Raw genomic sequence first — 16,816 nt, 5'->3', positions numbered from 1 at the left:
GAGATGTTGGCTTGATGTCTCCAGCAGCGATCCTAGAGATGAGTTTAGTAACACAGTAAAAAGATCTATTTATACATTTACATATAGACATAGATGTGTATACACACAGTATCAGTCCCACAGCAATCCTATGAGGCAGACAATCCCCTTTCCTAAAGGACTCGGAGGTCTTGAGAGGTGCTTCAGAAGGGGCACCCATAGCCAAGTGTGCCCTCATGGACACAAGGAAACGTCTCTTTCTTAATGGGTGTGCCTCATTTCGTAACCACAATACCAAAGTTGACTGAATGAGAGACCTGGATGATAAAGGACCTGAACAGAAGTAACAGGAGCCTCCTTTCAAATGTCTTGAGATTTTAAGACTTTCTGCCCACATTCATCTCACCCAAACAATAGAACAACCCCCTTACTTATCTGCTCTCATATTTGCTTTTCTGCAAAGGTCTGAACACAAGAGAGTCTCTTGGAACCACTAACGTTTTCACTTTTTCCTTATTAGCCTTCTCATAAATCAAACGGACATATTTGAAAGAGGATGCTTTGATTTTTAGTATCCATTTAATCACAATTTTAAAATCTTGTACTAATTTTTTAAGCAGTCACTTTCTGACAGCACCTACCAGTTTCAGGTTGCAGAAGAAACATGTTTTTCACAATGACTATGGGCTGAAGGATAATCACATATGTCCCATCAATTAGGGGGCGATTGCACCAGTGATCCTTCAACATGAGACGTTGGAATGGTGTCTGATGTCAATCAAAATCCCTGTGAGCTCTTCCTTGATTAATTATGCATGCAAGCTCCTGACAATGACAATGCAGGGATGTTCCTAAGGACAAATAACTCTGACTCTTATTCATCTTTGCTCAAAATTTTCTTTCCTTAATAGGGTGTTGTGGCACTTACAGTGGTGAACAGTCTTTGTCCCTAAGGCTCAAAACGTCCAACAGTACTTCTGAGGGTCCTTGTGGGTAAAGTGTTTATAGGTCTAATTATTTAACAAATGCTTAGAGGAATGTTATTCTGAAAAGTGCTCTTCCAAGGGCAATGCCAGTGCAGCTCAAGTACTGATTAAATTGTTTTGACATACTTGCCAGTTCACAAGAATCATGACAGCCACTACTCAAACAATTTTGGAGGAAAACTACTGGGAAGAGTCACATGGGAAAAGCACTGGAAAAGCAATTATGAAGAATCATTTATTTACTTTATGGGAGCACTGATGTCACATTATTGGCATTAAAAAAAAAAAAAAAAAGCATTAAAGTTATCTGACCAATGCAGTAATCATGGCTAGAACTCAAAAACATAAATTAAAATTTTCAGTTAGGGCGAAATAGATCAAATCCCATGTCCTGCAACCCACCCAATGCTCTTTAAAATGGTTAAGGGGTCAATAATATTAATGAGATCTGTGCCAAGCTATAAACAAAAAGTTGGACAAGGAAATTGGACATCAAAATCCTAAACAAAGCATAAACCACTGAAGACTCCAAGAAAGATTTACTCCCCACCGATAAAGCATGGAGCAGCACACAATGCGCAATGCCAGCCAGCTCATCCAGCAGTGCCACCATGCTCCAGCACAGTGACGTGGCTTCCAGCACACTGGGAGCGGGTCAGCTGCCACCTGCTGCAGAAGCGCTGCAGGACTAAAAGGGAAACACTACCGGGCTGCGCGCTGACAGTCAGAACGAACATCTAGGGGAATTTCGAAAGTGCAGAGGAAAATGGGCGAACACCAGTTTTAAATTGTTTATCAGCTCCATTTTCTCCTTTCTGGTCATCAGACTTCACAGGACAAGTTGCATTGTTTCTGAATACAGGCAGCCTTGAACTGCAAGTACTACTTATCAAAGACCCATTTATATCAACTATCACCATTTTACCTGCTGATATCCCGCAGCCACTGACACTGGAAAAGATGTTTCCACTGGGACAATCTTGTTTAAAAATTAGAGCTTTTAGACAAAGATGAAAAGGCTCATCAATGGAAAGAAGAGAAGACATGGGAGCTGCAATGGGAGATGTGTGGGCCTAGCTGAAGTCCAGGCTTCAGGGCAGTGACGAGAGAGGAAGGTCACTGGTGAGCCCAGGGAAACAGGAAAGAAGAGGTAACTGAGCAGTGGAACATACAATCCTTTTTTTAAAAAAACCCATTACAATTCATAGAGGAAAATGCAGCTAGCAAGGGGCTGACACCAATTATCAAGACTAGAGAGGTCCATGTAGTCAAGGGAAATTAGATAGGAATGTTCATTCCATTTTACAGGTGTATCCTACGTGGAAACGCAAAGGGCAAAGCTGGAAGGCAAAGTCAGAGGTGAGCGGTCTGCTTTTGGGTGAGAGAGATGCAATAACTGGCAACTGCAGGAAGCATCTCTGATAATGGGAGGATGGTGGCCGACTGTGACAACTGTCACCAGTATCAACAGCAAAGGGTAGCAGAGGTCCATGTGGCAAGGAAAGCATGGTCACCACTGTTATAAGCCTGCAACTGCTTGAACTATGTGACAACCAGGTCGAAAACATGGTTTTAGGATGTAAGAAAGAAATGCAGACTCTGGTAGGTTCCTAATTAGTAGGTTCCTGAGGAGAAAATAAATACAGGTGGTCTTAAGGACAGAAACCAAGATTTATTCATCTTTAAATCCTAGGGCTAGCATTGAGGGTCCTCAGTAAACAGCCGCTAAATGAAGGAGCAAATGAAAAACACTGCCCTGCAGATGCTGCAAGTCCCAGGGAGCCTGTGCTACCCGGGAACCCCTCATCACGGCATATTGGGAGAGGAAGAAAGAGATTTACGTGAAGTTTACACAATTAAATTACTTCTAGCCTTTTAAATATGCATGCTAATATTTCTATATTGACTAGCAAAAGAGAGTGCATAATTTCCAAATTGGTAGAGAAAAAAATAGGTGAGACAAATAAAAATTCCATTAATTAAAAATAGGCAAGAAAAGGCAGGGCTGAGGGGAGAAGCATAAGAAAAAGTGGAACAAACAACTCACAAAGGTGATAGAAATGAATTCAAATATATCAGTAAACAACAAATTAAAAATGTACTAACTAGTAGATTAGTAGAATTTAAAGGTAAAAGATTTAAGACTTGACAGAAAGAATTAAATCCAACTATATGCTTATTTACAAGAGGCTCAATTAAAATAAGAAATGTCCAAAGTATATTCCAGGAAAATACTAATTAGAAGAAAACTGGAATAGTTATATTAAAATTAGACCAAATAAACTGTAAAGCAAGAATATTACTGAAGACAATGGTGGCACTGCCTAAGGATAAAATGCTCAATCCACCTGGAAGAGATGACAGTTCTAAACTTGTATTTACCTAATAGCCTTGCTTCAAAATATATGACCTCTTTCAATAGACTCTTTCAGTAACTGATAGACAAAAAGTTAGTAAGTATACAGAAAATCTGAACAACAAATGGTTTTAAAGGCTTGATCTAAAGAATATACAGGATATGTTCACTCAACGTTGTTGTTAAGAATATGTAAAATATTTAAGAAAACTGACCATGTGTAATGCTCTGAGTAGTGTCCACAAATTTCAGCGAGTTTTCTCTGATCATAACGCAGTTAAGTAAAAATCAGTAATAAAAAGATAACAAAAAGTTTCCCATGCACTGATAAATAGAACAAACACTCACGCTCTCATATACTGTAAACAACTTAAGGGTGAAAGAAGAAATTGTAGTGAAAATTTTAAAATAATACTCAATGATAGCAGTACTCAACTGCTGGAGAAAAAATAGTTTTAAATAAATATTTATATTTGAAAACAGAGTGGTTAAAAATTATTGTGTTTAACACCCATTTAAAAATTAGAACAGAATAAGCTCAAAGAAAGTAGAAAGAAATTAATAGAGAACAGGAACAGGAAAAACATTTTTAAATGCAATATGAAAGATAAACAAAGCCAAAAGTTATTTCGTTGAAACAACTAATAAAACCAACAAATTGCTGTCAAGAATATTCAAGAAAAAAGAAAGAAGGCACAAAAACAATGATGATGATGATAAAGAAAAAACACACCCATGAGTACAAATTAAAAGGTAATAAGAACAAATGTATGCCTCTAAATTAAGACAATTAGACAAAATGCAAGAATTCCTATATCAACTGAAAAAGAGAACTAGAAGTACAGAATAGTCCTATATCTATTGAAAAAATTAGCAATTAAAAATTTTATGAGGAAACTGCCCAACCTAGTCAGTTTACAAGTGAGTTCTAAAGGTAATTTGAATCCTACATAAACACTTTTGAGAGAACAGAAAAAATACAGAATGTCATCTCCTTCATTTAAAAAGGAAGATATACTTTTCATTCTAAAATGCTCATCATTCATGCATATAAGTGCAAAAATCAATAATGAACGGTATTCAGCAATAATGTATCATATCCAAGTTAGGCTTATCCCAGGAATGCAGGGTTGGTTCAATATTAGAATATTGATTACATTAACTTACCATACTAACATATTAAGAAGAGAAATCAAATCATTAGTTTGCAGAACAATAAATGTTGAAAAGTCATTCTATCAAATTTAGTATCTACCCACAGTAAATAATATTAATAAACCAGGAATGAAAGGGAATATCTTCAGCCTAATCATAAGTAATTGTTAATCATTAAAAGCCTTTTCTTTAAAAATCAGGATCAAAACAACGATGCTTGCCAACATAAGTTTTATTCAGTGTTGTCCTGATGGTTCCAGTCAGCTTTATGAACAAGAAAGAATAGATAAGTTTATTAAGGATTAAAAAGAAAAAAACTAATGAGAATCGACATGATTTCTCCATAGCAAACTCCAGAAAAATCTACAAATGATTGAAATAAAGATTGCTGAAAAATGGTTTTGGACAAAGGAGCAATATATAAATGTGTGTATATGTTCTCTATAAACTTGCAATAAAAAGAAAATGTAACTTTAAAAGATACTCTTGCTATAACAAAAAACTGCACATAACTAAAAGATGTACAAGATTTTATGAAGAACATTTTGAAACTTTATTGAAAAATATAAAAGATCCAAATAAATGGAAGCAGAAACCATGAACGAGTAGGAAGATCCAATATTACCAAGAAGTAATTCTCCCAAGTTTTATAAATGGATCCCATGCAATTCCAAACAAAATTACACAGTTTTTCATGAAGCTGACTGTATAGAATGTCCACATTTTCCATGTACAAGGTGATTCTAAAATTATGGAAGCACAAAGCCTAAGGACAGCCAACACATTCCTAAAGAAGAGCAAGGCAGGCCACAGAAGAGGTCAGACAAGCCCATAAGGGACATTTACACCCCAGTAGAAAATAAAAAAGGGCATATGAACAAATTCAGAAAAAGAAAACTTTCCCATGGCCAGTAAACATACGAAGACATGTCCAGTTTCAAATGGAACAATAAGGAGATACTCTTTTTTTCACCTATTAAACTGGCAAAGACTAAAAAAAAAAAGAATGCTGATTTTAGTGCCAGTGTGTTGAGGTGAGCGTTCTCATGGAGAAAGCCGATGGGGACTCTGAATTCGCACCTTTCCAGAAAGCAACTTGCCAAGATATATAAAGAACCTTAAACACCTTATACATTTTGAACCAGTAATTCCCTCTCTTGAAATCCATCCATAGAAAATAATGAAGGTAAATCCAAAGAATTATTCACAGCAGTGTTTGTGGCAAAGACATAAGAAACACCTGTGATATAATATTAAGTGGGAAAATAAGACAGAAAACTATTTATATAAATATCCCAATGCATTAAAATATTGAATGGAAACTTAATGAAAACTGGTAACAGGTTTATGGGTAATTTTTACTTTTTCTTTATAGTTTGTTTAAAATTTTGAAATTCCTTTCAAAAATGGTGTTGCTTTTAAAGGAAAACAACAATAAATCAGGACTTGCAAACCTTACAAAACACGTTTTGTTACTCTCTATCCTTACAACTGTTTCTCATTATTAAAATAGAGAAAAAATAAAAGCAAGCACTCTCTTTAGGCAGATAAATTATGTTAATTGGATTTGTAGTATATTCTCTCCATGTTTCAAGAAGTAAGCTTAAAATATACTTAGTAATCAACCAAGTAAAATATTTTGGCCATAAAATTGGAAAGAAACTAAAATGTATAATTACCTAAAGCATATAAATACAATACATATAAAAACATATGCTGTGTATTTATAATTAACACTGAACATGTTATAATTATTCAGTATCTCTTATATAATTTCCCTGAAGTAAACAGATAAAGGGTTTTCCATGTGTCCCTAAAGGACAACAATAGAAGATAAAGAGAATGAAGAAGTTTTTTAAATTTATAAGATATTGAATAATATGGATGAATTCCATCATGGATATAAAACTACTTTTATTTCAGAAGATGCAATAGAAGAAATTGAAAAGGTCAGCATATTCTCTTTCTTTTCAGTGATATGACAAGTCAAAAAGATTATGGGTTCTGATTCAATATTATTTTGGTATGAATAATACATGTGACAATAATGTGAATTTATACAATATAAAATATGAAATAAATTAACTACTGTACTTTGAAACATTTAATTCATATATTCCCTTATTATTTATGATCCTTAAAAACTGGGATAGTGGGGATTAGAGATATAATGGAACTATAATCATAAACACATTTTAGAAACATGAGAGCTTGATAAAAATATGTATTAATATCATTATCATTTCCTCTCAACTCAGAGTTCCCAGCATTTTGAGATGGGGTGGGGGTTGGAAGTGAGAAAGGGAATGGGTTGGTACGGGGAAGAGAGAGGAGGGAAAGATAAAAAGGGCATATCAGGATAGAAACGACTTCATTGAGAAATGCAGAATAAACTCAGAATTGCAAAAGGAAGCCGGAGAACAGCCTGTGCATCCTAGGTGATGGCACTCCACACAGCAATGACTGCCACCTGCTGGAAAAGATCCCGTCCAAACAGGAGGCCTGGCGTCACTGAGGTGAAGGCACCACTAAGATCAGAGACCTGCAGTGAGCACTTGGTCTTCTCAACTCACTGACTGCTTCAGTGAGCTGAGTGATTTGCTCAGGGGTCCAGCGTTAGGGTCTCAGTGGAGACTCTTCAGTGACATGGCAGGTCAGAGACATGGGATCCAAGTCTTCTGACTAACCTATTGTCCTTTCTACTATACAGCACTATTGTTTGGAAAAAGTAATTGACTTTTCAACTGGTCATTCGTTATTCAAAGTTAAAAGGTATGACCTTGGTTCTGCCTGGAGGTTAGAAATCCAGTTAATGTGATCCAGTTAACAGAGGATATCCTGTTATCATGTGTAACAGGGGTCCAGGTAATATAACAGTCATCGTCATGTTGTGTTATGCCACTGAATATCAACATCTTCCAGAGAGGCTCTTTTAGAAAACCTTGGCTTTCGCACACAACTCACGTTTACACATTCCTTTTTCTCCCTCCCTTCTCCCTTCCTCCCTCTACTGGGTCGGTTGGTTGGCAGTAATAATCCAGGGAGGTGGCATATAGAATCCATGCTCTCAAGAGCTATAGCTTGATTTCAGCTTCTGGTGGGTTTTGATGAGCCAGGCTGGCAGATATCTGCAGAATGATTTTCCTGCATCTCCGGACAATGAAAAACCGGAGCAGGAGAGGGGCAATGTCGGAGTGACCTCACTTTCAGAGCTGGGGACTGAATGAGGTTAATGGGCAGCATCTGCCGCTGCTGAGATGTTAAAACACACCAGAGCTGGCACTGTCAACGGGGCCCCAGGGCTGGATGGGTCTTCTGCCAAAGGACAGAACACTTCAAAGCAAACAAAACTGCACAGAGGAAAAATAACACTCTTGCCATGGAATCACAAGTCAAATCAATTATACACAAAGTTAATTTCCATAGGTTTATGTCCCTGTGGTGTTACATGAGGAAGTGACATGCACTGGAAAGAACATGGACTTTAGAGTCAATAGATTATGGAATACATTCTGCCACACCACAATGTGATGGCCTTGGGCAAGTTACTTAAAATCTGAGTCATTTTCTCATCTGTAAAATGGGTATGATAATACCGTGATAGCCCTGTGGTTAGAAATACATCTGTGTGTGTGTGTATCTTTGTGCAGTACTGACACATTAGGTGTTAGACACAGTTAGACACCATCGACATCATCAAAATTCCAGGAGGCAAGACCTTGTTCCCAACTAAAATACGTCCATGAGAACACAGATTACCTTTATGAGCTTTGAAACTGTGTACGATGATATATAGTTTCTCTGCTGGAACAGTTATGAAATGCACTGAAGTTTTACTTAAATAATTCTCTATTATTTTTATTAGTGGTTACATAAGAAATTTAAAGCAAACATGGATTATAAATATTTATCCTAAAATTTTTTAACATATGGTTAAAATGATCAGACAGAACCTTGTCCATGCTTGCTATTTTTAAACAATTAGTATTGGTCAGGTTCAAGTTGGTTAGCAGTTTTTTTTCTGGTTAGATGCCACTAACTCACTTGATCCTACTTGACGATTTGTACCATTCTGAGCATATATTTTTAATAGTTTTATCTATCTTTAATTTCACTTCCATTTATATGTGTTTAAATACACATAAATCAATTCAGCAAATATAAAGTAAATTAACAGTGTCTGTCAAATATCTCTGGAATCAATCAATCAATCTATTGCCTACTATATTATAAATAATTGCCCACTGTATCATCAATTAATATACTGTCCACTGCACTATCAATTAACATGTCTACTGTGTTATTCAAACACGAAGTCATGAGCCTGTGAAGGGAATGGTTGTTTCTGGTTGGGAGGCCAGGGGAAGCTTCGGGAGGAGGTGACATAGATCTGAAAGGACTTGGCAAGAGAAGACGGAGCCAGAAGTCACCCTAGGCAAAGCTACAACACCAAGCACAGCTCAGAGACAGGAAGGTGTTTGCAGCGTGAGAGATGGCAAGTCACTCAGAAGAGCTAGACCATAAGGCACATGGCAGAAAGCAGCTGTGATGAAAATTGAAGCCCGAACTACAGGCTGCGGTCATGTTGTGGAGGGCAGAGTGTGCCACGCACAACAGTCTTTATTTCTGGAAAGGAATCACAGCAGATATATGGGCCTTGGCCAAACATGATAACATCTATGTCTTACAAAGAAAATTGGTTGCAGAGTGGAGGACAGATTTAAAAGAAGGAGACTAAATGTCTAGAGATCAGTTAGGGGACTCCTAAAACAGTGCAGGCCAGAGATGAGGGCCAGGCGAGGGGGAACTGAGAGGAAGGGATGGAACTGAAAACGGAGGGGAGAGAAAGTAGTTAGGATGTGTGACCTGCTGATGTGGAGGTGACGGAGAGGGAGGGGGCCATGACAGCTGTGAAGAAACTTGCTAGACCAAGTTAGTGGGAGGTGACTCCATCTAAGTGATACCAGATACTCGTGAGGTCAGCAGGTGCTAGGACATCAGTGCATTTACAGTCCCTCCTGGGCCGGGTCCTGCGGCTAATGGCACCTGACACTAAAAGCATGTTAACAAGTGGGAAAAGTGCTTAACTCCCAGGGTAGAAAAAAATTCTAATAACCAGCTGCAAAATAAAAACCAGACAGTTGACTAGAAGTGCCTCAAACAAACTGGAAAATGTCTACCACCATGAACTATCATCAGGATGGAGAGTCATAGGAAATAACAATTTTTAATCCAATTTTCTGAAGTTCGAGCTTACACATGATATTATCAGGGGCACGGGCAAAAGGAAACTGGATTTAAAAAATCAACTAACACCTAAGAGGCCCTTAAAGTTACTATAACAAAATGGAGCATGCAACAAAAAAAAACAGATACTTTTATAGTTGTAGTTTAGAAAAAAATAAACCACGTATTCAGGGTATAATCAACCCTCTCTATTGCACTATTTAGAAACATGCAGAAACATCTATCTATAAGAAAGTATTCATAAACACATACATCTGACCTGCCCAAATAGCTTGAAGCAACCTTGAAATTTCAGATAGAAGTTTCTGTCATTTTGTTATGGACCTGGCTTTGCATCACCATAATAATTATAGGAAAAAACATATCAAAACTCACTTGGCTGCCACAGCCACTGGAGGCGCAGCTGTTGTGATTCTTAATGCATTTACAGTGCTTGCCAACGCTCCCCACTCCCGTCCTGAGCTTTCAATGGCTTTGTTTTGTTTGTTTTGCATCCTGTGGGATAGAAAATAACCTGCACTGATTGTGGCAATTGATTGACTCAGCTGGTGCCTGAGAATATGAAATGGGAACTGAAAAGCACATGTGAGAAGTGTGTGGGCTGGAGGTGAGCGGAGCGGGCGCCTCCACCCGGACCGCGCGCAGAGGCACGGAACCAGCTGTGGCAGGCAACGGTTCCATCGGCTAAGAAAGCAAAGTACCTATTATCCCAGCCGCCCTGCCTCCCTTTTCAACACCCCACAAAGGGGCTGATGTGCTCTTAAAACTTTTCCAAAAGTACTTGCAGTTCTCTCTCTGCCAACTAACCTCCCCCAGGGGAGAGGCAAGGCACCTGACCCTCTCCTCGAGCTCTGCTGCCAGCCCTTCGACGACAGTGCCCTGTCTTCCCAGCCACGGGCCTGTCCTAAGGGCATCTGAACGGGGAGCCATAACTGCAGCCTCCACAGAGAGGAGGCGGCTTTCAGGCAGAGGCTTATTTCTTTATTTACTGTGAAGGTTTCACTGGATTCCCTGGAGTGGGAGGCAAGTAAGTAAGAAATAGATTCTGGAGGACAAGTGAGATGTTTTAATGATAATTCCTTCTTAACTTGTTACAACTTTGTGAGATATGTAGTGGGCCCTCCCTTACCCGTAGTTTCATTTTCCACAGTTTCAGTTACCTGTGCTCAATCGTGGCTCAAAAATAATAAATGGAAAATTACAGAAATAAACAATTCATAAGTTTTAAATTGCACACTGTCCTAAGTAGCATGATGAAATCAAGCGCATTCCCGCTGCGTCCCGCCCGAGACATGAATCATTCATTCCTTTGTCCTGCGTCTCCTCGCTGTGTACATTCCCTGCTCATTAGTCACTTAGTAGCAATCTTGGTTATCCTACTGTGTGGTTTCGAAGTGCTTTTGTTCAAGTAACCCTAATTTTACTTGACAATGGTCCCCAAAGCCATTCATATAACTTTTATTACAGTATATTGTTATAATTGTTCTATTTTATTATTAGTTATTGTTGTTAGTCTCTTACTGTGCCTAACTTATAAATTAAATTGTATCATAGGTATGGATGTATAGGAAAAAATATAGTATATGTTGGGTTTGGTACTATCTACAAAATCAGGCATCCACTGGGGGTCTTGGAACATATTCCTTGTGGATGAGGGACTCCTGTAGATGAAAGCATTGAACACGACATTGTGCTTGTATTTAACAAAATCAGATGTTTTACTTAGAAGACGGGGGAAGGATGAGAGGGGAAAATATACAACCCATACATTTAAAAAAAGTTCTATAAGGAGCTATAAGGGGATAGACATGTTTAAAGAAAATCCAGATTCCTTAGAAAAAATGCATAGTTGTACTTAAGCCTGAACAATTTCCCAGTTTAAATTGAGCTCACAAACAATCTCCATGTTCAATTATAAAATTAATCACCATTGTTTGTACCCTGGAGATATACACAGGGTAAAAGTGGGTAGAGTAAAAAAGATAATGGTTTCCTAAATATATTTAAATATTTATACTGTATTTAGATACAGATATACATACTTTTTGAAAAGTAGGCTGCCAAGAGTTACTTAGGTTTGTAAGTTTCATCTGTAGTAACTGGGAAATAAATTTTTGTGTCCCAGAGGGTTATTGATTATTAGCTAACAAAACAATGCCATCTGTGTTTCTCAGGGTGCTCTATCTGGGAGTAATTTTAAACTGCTGTCCTCCCTTTATCTTAATTTTACAGTGATAGAAAAATGTATTCTTTCAGAACCACATGACTGTTTTCATACTGAAGGTTAATCTCTTTCTGCTTGGATCCCTAGAGATGTAGGATGAGTTAAAAAATAAACAACCAACCAGCTGAGGACCAAAGAAGGCCTCTGGGGACTAGAGAGGGGGAGAAACTCACGCAACCCTGCAGGGCCACCATGGAGGTGGGGAGCCCCTCCTGCTCACTGCCTGTGTGGAGTACTCCAGCTCGAAAGCTGCAGGGGCAGAGAGAAGTGGGGGGCACAAGTCACCCATGTGTAGACAGGCCTCACGGGTTCGGGGCAAAGCTGCAGCACCATGGCCATCGCCCTCTCTGACCCCAGGTCACACAGGCCCGGACGCCTGCAGGGGCAGGATGGCTCAGTCCTCACTGCCCCCGTGGGCACAGCTACCCCCATTTTTCATTTTTGGTAAACCCACAAATTTCCCCGAGGGGTGAGCACAGATGCCCTGCTTTTTGGGAAAAAGAACCAGCTCCTCATTCATAGCAAAGTAAATAAACTTGCCCTTTCTGCTTTGTCTTTCTCCAGAGATCTCTGATCCACTCTCTACAGACAATATGCCATTTTCTGTTCAATTCAGCATGTTTACTTTTTTATTGTGATTCATGTCTGAGTTTCTTTTGAATCAAATTATTGCATTTCCCTAGTGAGACATGCCATACGACAGTCTTGTTAGAACAAAATCAAATATAAAATTTGTACCGAGCGCTGCTCCGTCTCATCCCCACCACGCTTCCCCTTTGTTTGGACACACTTCTGTCATCTACTTGAACAGTAACAAATCCTCCCGGTGCTTAGGCCAATTTTCAGACATTTCTGTCTCGGAAAAGATAAAGTTGAATTGGCTGAATCGCTATCAACAGAGAAAAAGTCCCTGTTTCGAAACTGTTTTACCATCTACGCAGCTGGTTTTCCCAATATACACGGATTGAAGAAAACCAGGAAGACCGGCCGGATGATTACACGGAGTCACAGCAGCAACTGAAGACTTTCCTGACATTTATCCCCCTGTATGCCTCAGTACTGAAGCAATTCACTGCTTCGACAAGTATCCAAGCCAAGGATGCCATAGCATTTTTGAAAAGGGACAGCGATGTAGTTCATATTATACTTTCTCCCTAATACACTCCTGCTCCCCTTTCTTCTGTGGGTATTGATGACTATCTTTTGGTCAATTCCTGTGTGCCTTATACAAATAATGTTTAAGAATTAAGCTGTTTGTACTAAATAGATCTTCATCCAAGTACAAGCATGAGACTCATGTTATCTGTGTCTGTCTTCTCGTCCCATGGCTTCCAGAATGAAGTCCAAGCTCTTCGGTAGGACACACAGGGCCCTTCGTGATGGGAGCCCTGACTATCCGCATCCGCCAGCCCTCCCAGGATTCAGGCCAGTCTCCCAGTGCGCTCTGTTCTACTTTGTGTCTACCTGGAATCTGCCCTCTTTCGCCTTCTCAGGCCAACTCCCACTCATCCTTCAAGGAAAAAGTCATGCTTGCCCAGTATTGCACCCCAGGCTGGCTCAGGTGTGGCCAGTGGCCTTAAAAGCACCACTGCAAATCTGTCTTGTGGGGTTTAACCCACGGCAATTTCTATGTGTCTCCTTCCTCCTGCAGACTGAGCTTTTTGAGGGCAAGGTGCCCAGCACCCAGCAGTGTCAGATTCATAGCACCTATTTAGTGTTCTCTGGTGAATTAAATGCAACTTATTAAATTAAACTTTACCTAAGTCCTGCCTTGCCAAAAACACTAGTAGAACCTCTTTTTGAAAAGAATATTCTGTGGTCTCCAGTTACACTGTTCCTTAGGACTTTCCTAACAGATATGAAAACACTATTTTAGCAATTAAAGGTGATAGCATATATTTAAAAACACTTTTTTCTCAGTTCTCAAACTTTACCCACAGAATCAAACCTACCTACTTACGTAAGTTACTTTACTTTTTAATAGGAGCTTTTGATGATATATGATGCATAGTAGGGGAATTACCTAGCCTTAGAGCTAAAACAAAAATGCACTGAGCCCTTTCCATAAAGTGGCTGGCTCGCTGTATCCACAGAGTGCTGAACACAAGAGACGACAGCTGTACTGAACTGCAATGTGGTGCAGTTTCCCTACAAAGAACACCATGTGAACTGCTCTTGGTCTTATACAAGGTGGGGCAAAGTAGGTTTACAGTTGTACATAAGCAAAACAGCTTATTCTTGTATTATTATTGTCCTATTTTCCATACAAACATCTGTAAACCTAATTTGCCCCACCCTGCATTAGTTAGTATTTTTCTCTTTTACTAGCTAAGACTTTAACTCAATGTCAGACACAGTTCTAGCATTTATGATGCATAAGTGGGTTAATCCTCATACAACCTTATGAGGTTGATACTATAGTTATTCTATTTTACAGATGAGGAAACTGAGGCCCAGAGAGGTTAGATAAATTGCTCAAGGTCACATTCCAGTAGCAGGAAGCAGAGTTGAGTTGCAATACAGGCAGTCTGGCACCAGAGCCTGTGTCCCACACCATGGCCTCTCAGTATTTGCCCTGAGAGATTCCCACTACGCCAGGCCGCAGGATACTTCTGACTCTCTGTGCAGGTTAAAGGGAAAGATGCACACTTCCCATCATGATTCAAAGAGGTACCTTTGGTTAGAGTTCTAAAAGCCAAATAACTGCTTGAGGACTTTCTAGATTCACACTGGAATAAATATTTCCTAAGGTTAGAGAATGGAGAGCAGAGTAAATACAGCCTAGACGGGTCACTGCTCCTTTAATTCCCATCAGCTTGGTTGTGCCTCGAAAAGATCTGGGCATGTAATTCAGGGACACATGTGGGTGAGGATGGCAAAGGTAGGACTCCAGGCTCGACGTGAGACACAGCTTAGCAGGCAGCCCTCTCCCTGCAGCTGCTGCCCAGGTTTACTCACGCACCAGCATCACTCCTCACGTCCCACTTCCTGTCCCACCAGGGTCCCCCCGCCACCGTCAGCACTCAGCACTTTGAAAATCACTCAGTGCGAGGATTATTCCTAACAGAAGTTTCCATTTTATATTCCTCCCAATCGCACTTCTTACTTATTCCTGCCTTCCTCTCTAGTATATGTTGTTTTTTCATTTTTTCCTCCTTTCTTTTTCCTTTTTTAAAACTGATAATGGTTTTGATGTTTAAGTATTTACTTTTGTCCCCGGGTTTATGGAGATATAACTGATACACAGCATTATGTAAGTTTAAGGTGTATAATGTGATGACTTGATATACTTGTCTATATTGCTTTTAAGCAGTCCTCTCTGATCTACCAACTAAAATGAGAAAAAGAGTATTTTGAAATGTAACTAATTAATAAAACATTTTATTTCAAAGTATAGCAACTCAATGAATCATGTTTTATAATATCCTTAAAATGAGTATAAATTGTTTAAGTTTGCTCTTACAAATCATATTTCTGTAGGATATCTGAATAGGAAATATTTTTTTGCATACTTTCAAATATGTATCATCCATAGTATATTACAGGAAGTGCCAAGGTAGATATTTTTAAATAGTCCATGAGAAATTGGAATTGGGTTATTTTATGAATTGCTATTTGAGCCTGTAACTAATCTCTTTGACATTAATAACTTTAACAAACATTTGAGCAATATCTGCATTCAGAATATTGGCTAGAATTCAGACTTCACTTCTATTCATTAGGCTTATATTTTCTCAATAACCTAATTTTGTCTTTCATAAGATATTAATGCTTTTGGAAGTCTCACTCTTAATCCTATTAATTCCTAAGCTAGCTTTTAAAAGTGCATGAGGAAATACGTGAAGGCAGTCAATCTCACTGAATTATAAATCGCTAAGGTAAAACTAAAATAACCGCTAAGTAAGAATTTCAGGATTGCTAAAATGCAGAACTTCAACTGAAAATATTTGCTGGACTTAAATCAAACCCTTGGGGCCTGGTTTGAGTTAGTTTCCGTGGCTTTGCTGTCTCCTGAACAGAGGTCCATTGGCAACATACGAGGATGCGCATGGCAGCAAAGTGCGTCTATCTGTCTGCCTTGGAACAAAGGCCTGGTCTTAAAAGACCAGCCATTGCGTGGCACGGCTCTCACGGCTATAATGAACCTGGCCATTAAGCTCGGAAATGGAACTAAACCTAAGACGGTGCAGCATCTGGGACATAAAATGAAGTCTCATGAGTGCTCCCCAAGAGGAGAGAGGAGCAGTTTGAAACTTGCAGGACAGACAGACGGCAGGAACTGATTCAAAAATACTCTCATACCGGACAAGATGTTCTCCAACTGTGAGCTAGTCAGGTAGGTACGGGACCAGAAACAAAGTCTAAGGTTTGAAAACACCACATATCTATTAACCCTATTTTCACTACAAGTGTCTCCTTTATCTTCACCTGTGACTGTGAACTAATTTTAAGAAGGTAAAAAGAGAAACCTACTCCCCTCACTTGTACACTCAAGTAACCAGGGCTTCCTCAAATCACACTTCTTCAAATCAATTCATTCTTTTCAGTTCTTGAATGACTTTCCTAAAGAACTAGCTAATAACAGAGGTGGTGAAGGAGATGAACCCTACATTTTACATAGGGTGAGAGAATATCACTGCTCCTGGAAATGCCCCTGAAAGCTGCCTGCACTAGATCCCAGGATGGTGACAAGCTCCTGGGCTGGCCGGACAGTAACAGCTGTCACAATTACGATACTAGCCAGTCCCTCTAATCTCTACCACATAACATTGCTGGTTGGTCTATAATTGTTCTAAGTGGATAGTTTCTTCCTGAGATAACTACTACAAAATTATTAGGATTTAATTACAGGAAAAGCCAACAACATGA

At 39.1% G+C, this 16,816-nt stretch overlaps 1 protein-coding gene across 3 annotated transcripts in view; it reads right to left on the bottom strand.

Annotated features, from left to right (window-relative positions):
- The window catches only part of PTPRM (protein tyrosine phosphatase receptor type M), a 617,272-nt gene that overhangs the window by 98,131 nt on the left and 502,325 nt on the right, over positions 1–16,816 (bottom strand). The window lies entirely within an intron of this gene.

Source organism: Miniopterus schreibersii (assembly GCF_964146895.1).
Source record: "Miniopterus schreibersii genome assembly, chromosome: 10".
In the NCBI taxonomy this organism is placed as follows: Eukaryota; Metazoa; Chordata; class Mammalia; order Chiroptera; family Miniopteridae; genus Miniopterus; species Miniopterus schreibersii.
The sequence above is the reverse complement of the archived record's forward strand: the minus strand, read 5'-3'. Positions and strand labels throughout refer to the sequence as shown.